This window comes from Pan paniscus, chromosome 5 (genome assembly GCF_029289425.2).
Source record: "Pan paniscus chromosome 5, NHGRI_mPanPan1-v2.0_pri, whole genome shotgun sequence".
In the NCBI taxonomy this organism is placed as follows: domain Eukaryota; kingdom Metazoa; phylum Chordata; class Mammalia; order Primates; family Hominidae; genus Pan; species Pan paniscus.
This window is the reverse complement of record NC_073254.2, coordinates 177,442,360-177,452,573: the sequence shown is the minus strand read 5'-3', so window position 1 is coordinate 177,452,573 and position 10,214 is coordinate 177,442,360.

Below are 10,214 nucleotides of genomic sequence, written 5' to 3'. Positions count from 1 at the left end.
ATGCACACGACTAGTGACTGGACACTTGGGAATAAACCCAGTCTCTCTACCACCTGTCTGGCCAGCAGCAACAATCAAGGTGGAGAAGGGTGACCTGCCCTTGCCGCATGTCACTTTCCACATCCAAATCTCAGGAAAGCACATCTAATTGATAGAACTGAATTCACACACAGAACACTGGCTGCACAGGATTCCAGAGAAGCAGCCTTTAGTTTTCTGCCTCTGCAGGAGAGAAAGGCCTCTAGAAAGCGAGTGGAATAGTGGCTGAGGGTCAGTTCACCATATCCATGCATGCTCCTTTCATCTACCACAAGCCAATCTCTCACACCTGGAGCGGAAACTGAGTCATCCAGTGATAAGTAGGAAATATCTACTCAGTCTCTGCTGGGTACCTGGGATTGGGTTAGGTACTGGGACCACAGAGAAAGAGAGAGTTCCTGCCCTCAAGGAACTCTTGGTCTAGAGAGAGAGAGAAACCCAATAACCAGTGATCACAAGATGCCTCAGGGGAAGGACTGTGATAGAGATGTGTACTTTGAGAGTAAGGAGAGGCAGTCTTGTCTTAACCTGGGGGAACAAGGAGGCTTTACCAGAAGAGACCCAAACATATTTTGAAGTCTTTAATAATATCATTTCCTTTGTCTCAAATATCTCCCCATTCTACCTTTTACAGACTCTGTGAAAGAACTCACTTGTGAATCTTAGTAAATAAAGGTCAATTTAAGTTCGAGAAAATGGTCTAATAGATTTTTTTTACTCTCAATTGCATTTTAAACAAATTAAGCTAACAATTGGAAATCCTTAGATTGCCTTTGAAAATTAATAGGGGTGTGTGTGTGTGTGTGTGTGTGTGTGTGTGTTCCATATCAGTTACCATAAGGTGGTGATTCTAAAGGACATGAGTGTTTGAAATGTCTGTTCATATGCCTATTAATTATTTCACTCCTATTTTGTTTACACAATTGGTCTAGAATAAATTATACTATCCATTGAGGAAAGCATATTTTACTCATCTCCTGTCCCATTTAATTGGAATCCACATAATTTAGGTTTTACCTTTGCTAAATGTAACTAGAATCACGGTATAGGGAACATTAAAGAGTTGGGTATCTGGGATCCTTGTCCTTGCTTCATCATCATCTAGCTCTGAGACAGCAGATATATCCTTGATATACCTGTGCTGTTCTCATGATAGTGCATGAATCTCTCCAGATCTGATGGTTTTAAAAGCGGGAGTTTCCCTGCATAAACTCTCTCTCTTTGTCTGACGCCATCCACGTAAGATGTGACTTGCTCCTCCTTGCCTTCTGCCATGATTGTGAGGCCTCCTCAGCCATGTGGAACTGTAAGTCCATTAAACCCCTTTTTTCTTCCCAGTCTCAGGTATGTCTTTATCAGCAGCATGAAAATGAACTAAGACAATCCCCTACCTGCCTAGGCAAGTCAACAGATTCTTACTGGGTGCCCATCTCATCAATGTGATTTCTTGTCTTCTGTCTTGTGATGGGTCTTTATTTGGACATGCCATTTGCAGTTTATGTATCCCATGTGCATAGGCTGAAGACTCCAGTGAGTGGCTGAGACATAGCCAGGGGCCTGAGACATGGCCGGTGTATCATTCTTATAATACTAACTCTTCCCTTAGGGGGTTGTGTAATTCCTTGGCTCAAAATGTGCCATTCCATTACTAATTGCTGCCAGCTGGATAAATGCTCCTTCTCTTATGTCTTATCAGGCTCCAGATCTATGCATTATTGAAACCCGAGTAATGCTCCTTGTCTTTAAAATAAGACTTACAGTGCCTTGAGACCAGCTTTCCTATAAAATTGATGCAGAGGTAACTGGCAATGGTGTCATCTGTACAGCATTGGACAAAGGGTAATAGCTAATATGACTCCAGGACCTAGTTCTGAGTAGGCAAAAGTGCAAAGCGGGCACATCTTGGAGAGGGGTGCAGTGTGGCACCTCAGGCTCTGGCAGGTGCAGTGTGTTTCCATTTGTTGCTGATCCCTGTTGCTGAAGACATTTCTTTTTAGGAAATGTGTATGGCTTTTTCACAAGGCACCTGTCCCAAGAGGTAAAGCCAGATCTCCTTTGGACCCTGTAAGCAGTCTCAGTCCCTGACCCTCCTAGAGAGGCAGCAGCACATCTCACCACTTGTCCTGAAGCCTTCATGGGCAGCCTTCCTGCCCCCCAATCTCTAAAGCACAGGGACCCCTGAGCCTCTTGGGGAAAGGCTGAAGGAAACTGGAAAGGAGGAGGGTATGCCACATTTTAAAACCTAAGTTTTCCTTGAGCCACTAAGGTCAAATGACAACTCTTAGTCTACTTATACATCTAGCAAAACAAGAATAGTTAATTTCATTTTCTTTTATCAATGACTGATCACATCAAGTTGAACAGATTAAACTTCCTTAATAATTCCCACTTACTTGTGGTTAATTAAATTCCCTCAAATATGTGAAACTGCAGTGATAAATGTAATATATTCCATTTTCCTTTGGACTGCTTCAAATGCCTATTCTAAAGAGCAAAGCCATTCCAAATCCTTAACAATGGTAATAAATGTAATACATTAAGCCTATAAATATAGTGACTCTTAAGCTCACTTAAACATTCTTCTATAAAATTAATTTTAAAAGATTTTTTTTGATATGGAGTCTCACTCTGTGGTCCAGGCTGAAGTGCAACTGTGCGATCTCAGCTCACTGCAATCTCTGCCTCCTGGGTTCAAGCGATTCTCCTGCCTCAGCCTCCTGAGTAGCTGGGATTGATTACAGGTGCGCACCACCACACCCGGCTAATTTTTGTATTTTTAGTAGAGAAGAGGTCTCATCATGTTGGCCAAGCTGGTCTCGAATTCCTGACCTCAAATGATCACCTCCCGTTGGCCTCCCAAACTGCTGGGATTACAGGCAGGAGCCACAGCGCCTGGTCTAATCAAATTTTAAACTCAATCTAAAATCATGTCTGAAATCAAAATGTGTAATTACTTAATTATGCATTTTAAGTGGAATCACAAGCAGGGCTGTCTTTGTTCTAATGCGCCCAATCCTCTTATTACGAACACTTAAAATCTATGTATACTCAGATTGTCTCAATGATTTCTTGAACTTTATACAAAGGTATAAATAGCATAGTTTGGTTTACTTCAGCATCTCCACTTCTAATTCTAAACTTTTATAGGGCTAGAACTACGGTTCACCCAATGGAAAGAACAATTTCATTATCCCCAAAAAACCTGGATTGTCTTCTCAAGGTGTTCAAATCACTTATTGGCCAGGCAGCCAAGTCCTACATGAGACTCCAGCTCTGAGCCTGCACTTGTCCCAGGAAACCCTACCTACAGCCAAAACTGACCAGTGTCAGGCACATCCCAATTGATTTTTGACAAAAATGTCAGGAGCACACAATGAGGAAAGGACAGTCTCTTCAATAAGTGGTGTTGGGAAAACTGGTTACCCACGTGCAGAAGAATGAAATTAGATCCTCATCTCACATCATATACAAAAACAAACTCAAAATGGTTTAAAGACTTCAACGTAACAAGTGAAACTGTAAAACTGCCAGAAGAAAACCTAGGAGAAAATCTCTATGACATTGGTCTGAGCAACGATTTTTTGGATATGACCCCAAAAACACAAGCAACAATAAACAAATAGGATTATATCAAACTAAAAAGCTAGGGCTGGGGGGAGGAGGGATTGGAGAGATGTTGGTCAAAGGATAAAAAATTCCAGGTAGACAGGAGGAATGTTCAAAAGATCTATTGTACATCATGGTAACTATAGTTAATAATAATATATTTTACACTTGAAAATTGCTAAGAGAGATTTTTAAGTGTTCTTAATACAAAAAATGCTAAGTATGTGAGGCAATGCACAAATTAAGTAGCTTGATTTAATCATTCCACAACATATACATATATCAAAAATATCATGTTGTATACCATATGTATATACAATTTTAATTTGTCAATTTAAAAAGAATTCTAAAAAGTCTTGTGCTGAGGAAGTATGTTGACTCCAAGAAGCCCAGAGTGGTGGGGCAGTGAGAGGCATGTGCCTAGGATGTGGACAGGTACTTCATTCAGCTGAACTCAGCTTCTCTGTTCTCTGTTTCCAAGACCTGCCCATGAACTGATCTCACTTGTTTCTCATTAAGGTACCTGGAATTAACTACAGCATGTCTGTTCTCTCCCAGCATTTGTATCACTTCCTTAGTTCTGTCAGTTTCCAGAGCATTTTACTTCCTGTACTTACCTTCACCAGGCTCAGAACGCAGTACTGCAGGAGACTTGGCATTTGGACAGGAATGTGCAAGTTGTCCACCTGGTTTTTGTTTTGCTTTGTCTTTGTTTGAGACAGAGTCTCACTCTGTCACATAGGCTGGAATGTAATGGCATGATCATAGCTCACTGTAGCCTTAATCTCTTGGGCTCCAGCGATTCTCTGACCTCGGCCTCCTGAGTAGCTGGGACCACAGGCACTCACCATCATGCCCAGCCAATTGTATTTTTTGTAAAAACAGGTTTTCACCATGTTGTCCAGACTGATCTCAAACTCTTGGGCTCAAGCGATTCTCCTGCCTCAGCCCCCCAAATTGCTGGGATTACAGGCACGAGCTACTGCGCCCGGCCTTTGGTTTTTGTTTTTGAAATGATGTCATGGGTTCAGGTTTTCTTTATGTAAAGAAAAAAAATTCAGATCAATGGTAAAAAACTACTACTGCTGCTAGTACTACTACTATTACTACTACTGCTGCTGCTGCTACGACTACTACTGCTACTACTAATGGACCAGTGAGCTTTTCTTGTAGTCTGACCATATAGGAAAATAAGTCCTTACCTTACAGAAGGTGTTGTTAATCTTAAAGCTCATGACACCTGGGTTCAAGTGACAGCATTATCTAATCTTTCAAACTTCTTTTTTAAATTATTATTATACTTTAAGTTCTAGAGTACATGTGCACAACGTGCAAGTTTGCTACATATGTATACATGTGTCATGTTGGTGTGCTGCACCCGTTAACTGGTCATTTACATTAGGTATACCTCCTAATGCTATCCCTCCCCACTCCTCCTACCCCACAACAGGCCCCGGCGTGTGATGTTTCCCCACCCTGTGTCCAAGTGTTCTCATTGTTCAATTCCCACCTTTGAGTGAGAACATGCGGTGTTTGGTTTTCTGTCCTTGAGATACTTTGCTCAGGATGATGGTCTCTAGCTTCATCCATGTCCCTACAAAGGACATGAACTCATCATTTTTTATGGCTGCATAGTATTCCATGGTGTATATGTGCCACATTTTCTTAATCCAGTCTATCACTGATTGACATTTGGGTTGGTTCCAAGTCTTTGCTATTGTGAATAGTGCCGCAGTAAACATACGTGTGCATGTGTCTTTATAGCAGCATAAGTTATAATCCTTTGGGTATATGCCCAGTAACGGGATGGCTGGGTCAAATGGTATTTCTAGTTCTAGATCCTTGAGGAATCACCACACTGTCTTCCAAAATGGTTTAACTAGTTTATAGTCCCACCAACAATGTAAAAGTGTTCCTATTTCTCCACATCCTCTCCAGCATCTGTTGTTTCCTGACTTTGTATTGATCACCATCCTAACTGGTGTGAGATGGTATCTTACTGTGGTTTTGATTTGCATTTCTCTGATGGTCAGTGATGGTGAGCATTTTTTCATGTGTCTATTGGCTGCATAAATGTTTTCTTTTGAGAAGTGTCTGCTCATATCCTTTGCCCACTTTTTGATGGGGTTGTTTGATTTTTTCTTGTAAATTTGTTTAAGTTCTTTGTAGATTCTGGATATTAGCCCTTTGTCAGATGGGTAGATTGTAAAAATTTTCTCCCATGCTTTGGATTACCTGTTCACTCTGATGGTAGTTTCTTTTGCTGTGCAGAAGCTCTTTAGCTAAATTAGATCCCATTTGTCAATTTTGGCTTTTGTTGCCATTGCTTTTGGTGTTTTAGTCATGAAGTCCTTGCCCATGCCTATGTCATGAACAGTATTGCCTAGGTTTTCTTCTAGGGTTTTTATGGTTTTAGGTCTAACATTTAAGTCTTTAATCCATCTTGGATTAATTTTTGTATAAGGTGTAAGGAAGGGATCCAGTTTCAGCTTTCTACATATGGCTAGCCTGTTTTCCCAGCACCATTTACTAAATAGGGAATCCTTTCCCCATTTCTTGTTTTTGTCAGGTTTGTCAAAGATCAGATGGTTGTAGATGTGTGGTATTATTTCCAAGGGCTTTATTCTGTTCCATTGGTCTATATCTCTGTTTTGGTACCAGTAACATGCTGTTTTGGTTACTGTAGCCTTGTAGCATAGTTTGAAGTCAGGTAGCATGATGCCTCCAGCTTTGTTCTTTTGGCTTAGGATTGTCTTGGCAATGCGGGCTCTTTTTCTGTTCCATATGAAGTTTAAAGTAGTTTTTTCCAATTCTGTGAGGAAAGTCATTAGTAGCTTGATGGGGATGGCATTGAATCTATAAATTACCTTAGGCAGTATGGCCGTTTTCACAATATTGATTCTTCCTATCCATGAGCATGGAATGTTCTTCCATTTGTTTGCATCCTCTTTTATCTCATTGAGCAGTGATTTGTAGTTCTCCTTGAAGAGGTCCTTCACATCCATTGTAAGTTGGATTCCTAGGTATTTTATTCTCTTTGAAGCAATTGTGAATGGGAGTTCACTCATGATTTGGCTCTCTGTTTGTCTGTTATTGGTGTATAGGAATGCTTGTGATTTTTGCACATTAATTTGGTATCCTGAGACTTTGCTGAAGTTGCTTATCAGCTTAAGGAGATTTTGGGCTGAGACAATGGGGTTTTCTAAATATACAATCATGTCAACTGCAAACACGGACAACTTGACTTCCTCTTTTCCTAATTGAATACCCTTTATTTCTTTCTCTTGCCCAGTTGCCCTTGCCAAAACTTCCAACACTATGTTAAACAGGAGTGGTGAGAGAGGGCATCCCTGTCTTGTGCCAGTTTTCAAAGGGAATGCTTCCAGTTTTTGCCCATTCAGTATGATATTGGGTGTGGGTTTGTCATAAATAGCTCTTATTATTTTGAGATACGTCCCATCAATACCTAGTTTATTGAGAGTTTTTAGCATGAAGGGCTGTTGAATTTGGTCGAAGGCCTTTTCTGCATCTGTTGAGATAATCATGTGGTTTTTGTCTTTGGTTCTGTTTATATGATGGATTACATTTATTGATTTGCATATGTTGAACCAGCCTTGCATCCCAGGGATGAAGCCAACTTGATTGTGGTGGATAAGCTTTTTGATGTGCCGTTGGATTTGGTCTGCCAGTATTTTATTGAGGATTTTTGCATCGATATTCATCAGGGATATTCAAACTTCTTTCAACATTGCTGCCTGATGTGGAACATGGAAACCATCTCCTCAACCAAGGTTTCAGTTAAACTTCTCTATTCTGTCACTACTGTTTTGTTTGTCTGTTTGTTTGTTTGTTTTGAGATGGAGTCTCGCTCGGTCACCCAGGCTGGAGTGTGGAGTATAGTGGCACAATCTCGGCTCACTGCAACCTCCACCTCTTGGGTTCAAGCAATTCTTCTGCCTCAGCCTCCCGAGTAGCTGGGACTACAGGCATGCACCAACACGCCCAGCTAATTTTTGTATTTTTAGTAGAGAAGGGGTTTCACCATATTGGCCAGGCTGGTCTTGAGCTCCTGACCTCGTGATCCACCCGCCTTGGCCTACCAAAGTGCTGGGATTACAGGCACGAGCCAACGTGCCCAGCTTCTGTCACTGCTGTTTTGACTTTGAATTCTTTTCATCTTCCTATATAGCCAAGCCACGGCTCTCACAGACATTTAAATGATGACTGCATGTGGTGGCTGATGCCTGTAATCCCAGCACTTTAGGGGGCTGAGACGGGAGGATTGCTTCAGGCCCAGGAGTTTGAGACCAGCCTGGGCAACATAGTGTGATTCCATCTCTACAAAAAATAAAAATGAAATTAACAGAAACCAAAAAATATTTAAATGGCATCAGATAGGTTCTGCACACATGACAGCTGTGGCACTGAGGCTCTATGACCACACTGATGATGCCAGCCCACACGCAGTGTCACTTCCCACACCTGCCCTGCTGGGCTGCTCACGTTAGTGATCCAGATTGGAAGTGGCAACTAGTTTCAACCGGTTTCCATGCTCAGATACACTTCTACACCACTGATTTAAAAAAACATTTAAGTACATTTATCTTTGCTAAAGGTGATTTTTGCACAACCACAAAGTCATCAGGTGAAAACAATGTAAGTTACAAACATTGATTCTATCTGGTGGGGTCATGTATTCACTTCACAAACATTACTGAGCACCTGCTACATGCCAAGTCGTGTGGATACAGTGATGAATAAGACTGGCCAGGTTCCTACTGTCATCCTGATGAGAGAAGCTAGACAACAGGCAAGCAATCTGCCTAACCCACAAACTGCCTGACCCCCAAACTGCCCAACCTCCAAACCGCCTGTCCCTCAAACCACCTGTCCCCCAAACCACCTGTCCCAGCCCTCCTGTGACTGGGGACAGCAGCTGCCCCCTCCACTCTGGGCATTTGAACAGAGGGTCCCAGTTTGTGGCAGCACCTATCACCAGTGACAACAGCCTGCCCTCTAGAGACAGAAAGCTTCCACCCTGGCTAGTTATGTGACTTTGGAGGATGGATGAACAATTCCTTGGACAACAGTTTCTTCCTGTGTCAAATGGGGTCACAGTATCTACCCCACAGGTATGGAGATTAAACGACTCTGGGCAGATAAAGCCCTTGCACAGTGCCTGGCACCAAGCATGTGCTTGATAAATGATGGCAAGTACTGCCTTCAACATATGCATGTTTCATTGTAGGTATGTATCTTAGTTTGGGCTGCCATAACAAAATGCCATAGGCGAGGTTGCTTCAACAACAGAAATTTATTTCTCATAGTTCTGGAGGCTGGATGTCTGAGATCAGGGTGCCAGCACTGTTGATTTCTGGTGAGGGCTCGCTTCCTGCCTTGCAGACAGCCACCTTCTTGCTGTGCCTTCACATGTAGAGAAAGAGAGCATGCTCTCTGGTGTTTCTTCTTAAAAGGACACTAATCCCATTGTGGGGGCCTCACTGTCATGATTTCATGTAAAACTAATTACCTCCCATAGGCCTCACCTCCAAATACCACCACATTGGGAATTAAGGGTTTCAACATAAGAATTTTGAAGGGACACAAACGTTTATTAGTCCCTAACAATATGTTTCTTTGGGATTCCACTGAACCTGATTTTTTTCATTATCTTTTGAAAATTATAAGGTCCTGAAACCACACAGCTGAACCTTGAGGAAGCACAGCTAAGCATTGCCAAAATTTTACTTGAAGTGTTATCTCTTTTCAAGGACAAAACATTCCTTCAGAGAGCAAGCTGGTCATTCTCCACCTGTGCCCTCACATCCATTCTTTACCCTCTCGGCCTTTCTCTGCTCCAAAGAACTCCTGTGGGGTCCTTTTCAGCTGCTTTCTGCTAAGACTGGGTCAATGGGAGGCACCAGAGGACATCCTAGGGCAGGAAGCTGGGCATTTTTTCCCTGTTCCCTTCACGCTTTTGGTGCCTGGTTCTGGGACTTGTGACATCCCTCCAGGAGTTCCTGGCTCTGCCAGATCACTGGGTTTCAAAACGTCCACGCTCCCACCCCATCTCCCTTGAGGCCCAGGGTTTGTAACAGCTTCCCACTGTTGCTAGTCTCCGAATGCCCCAGCCTTTCATCAGCTCCCTGCCCACATCCCTAGTGATAGTCCCTTGGTTGAAGAACCTTCCGCTGAACAGGCTGGGTGTGGTGGCTCACGCCTGTAATCCCAGCACTTTGGAAGGCCGAGATGGTCAGATCACTTGAGGTCGGCAGTTCTAGACCAGCCTGGCCAACATAGTGAAACCCCATCTCTACTAAAAAATACAAAAATTAGCCGGGCATGATGGTGCGTGCCTATAATCCCAGCTACTTGGGAGGCTGAGACATGAGAATCGCTTGAACCCAGGAGGCAGAGGTTGTGGTGAGCCGAGATCGCACCATTGCACTCCAGCCTGGGCGACAGAGAGAGACTCCATCTAGGAAACAAACAAACAAACAAAAACCAAAGAACCTTCCGCTGAACCAGCTGAGGGGTTTTCTATTTCCTGATGGGCCCCGGGCAACAGA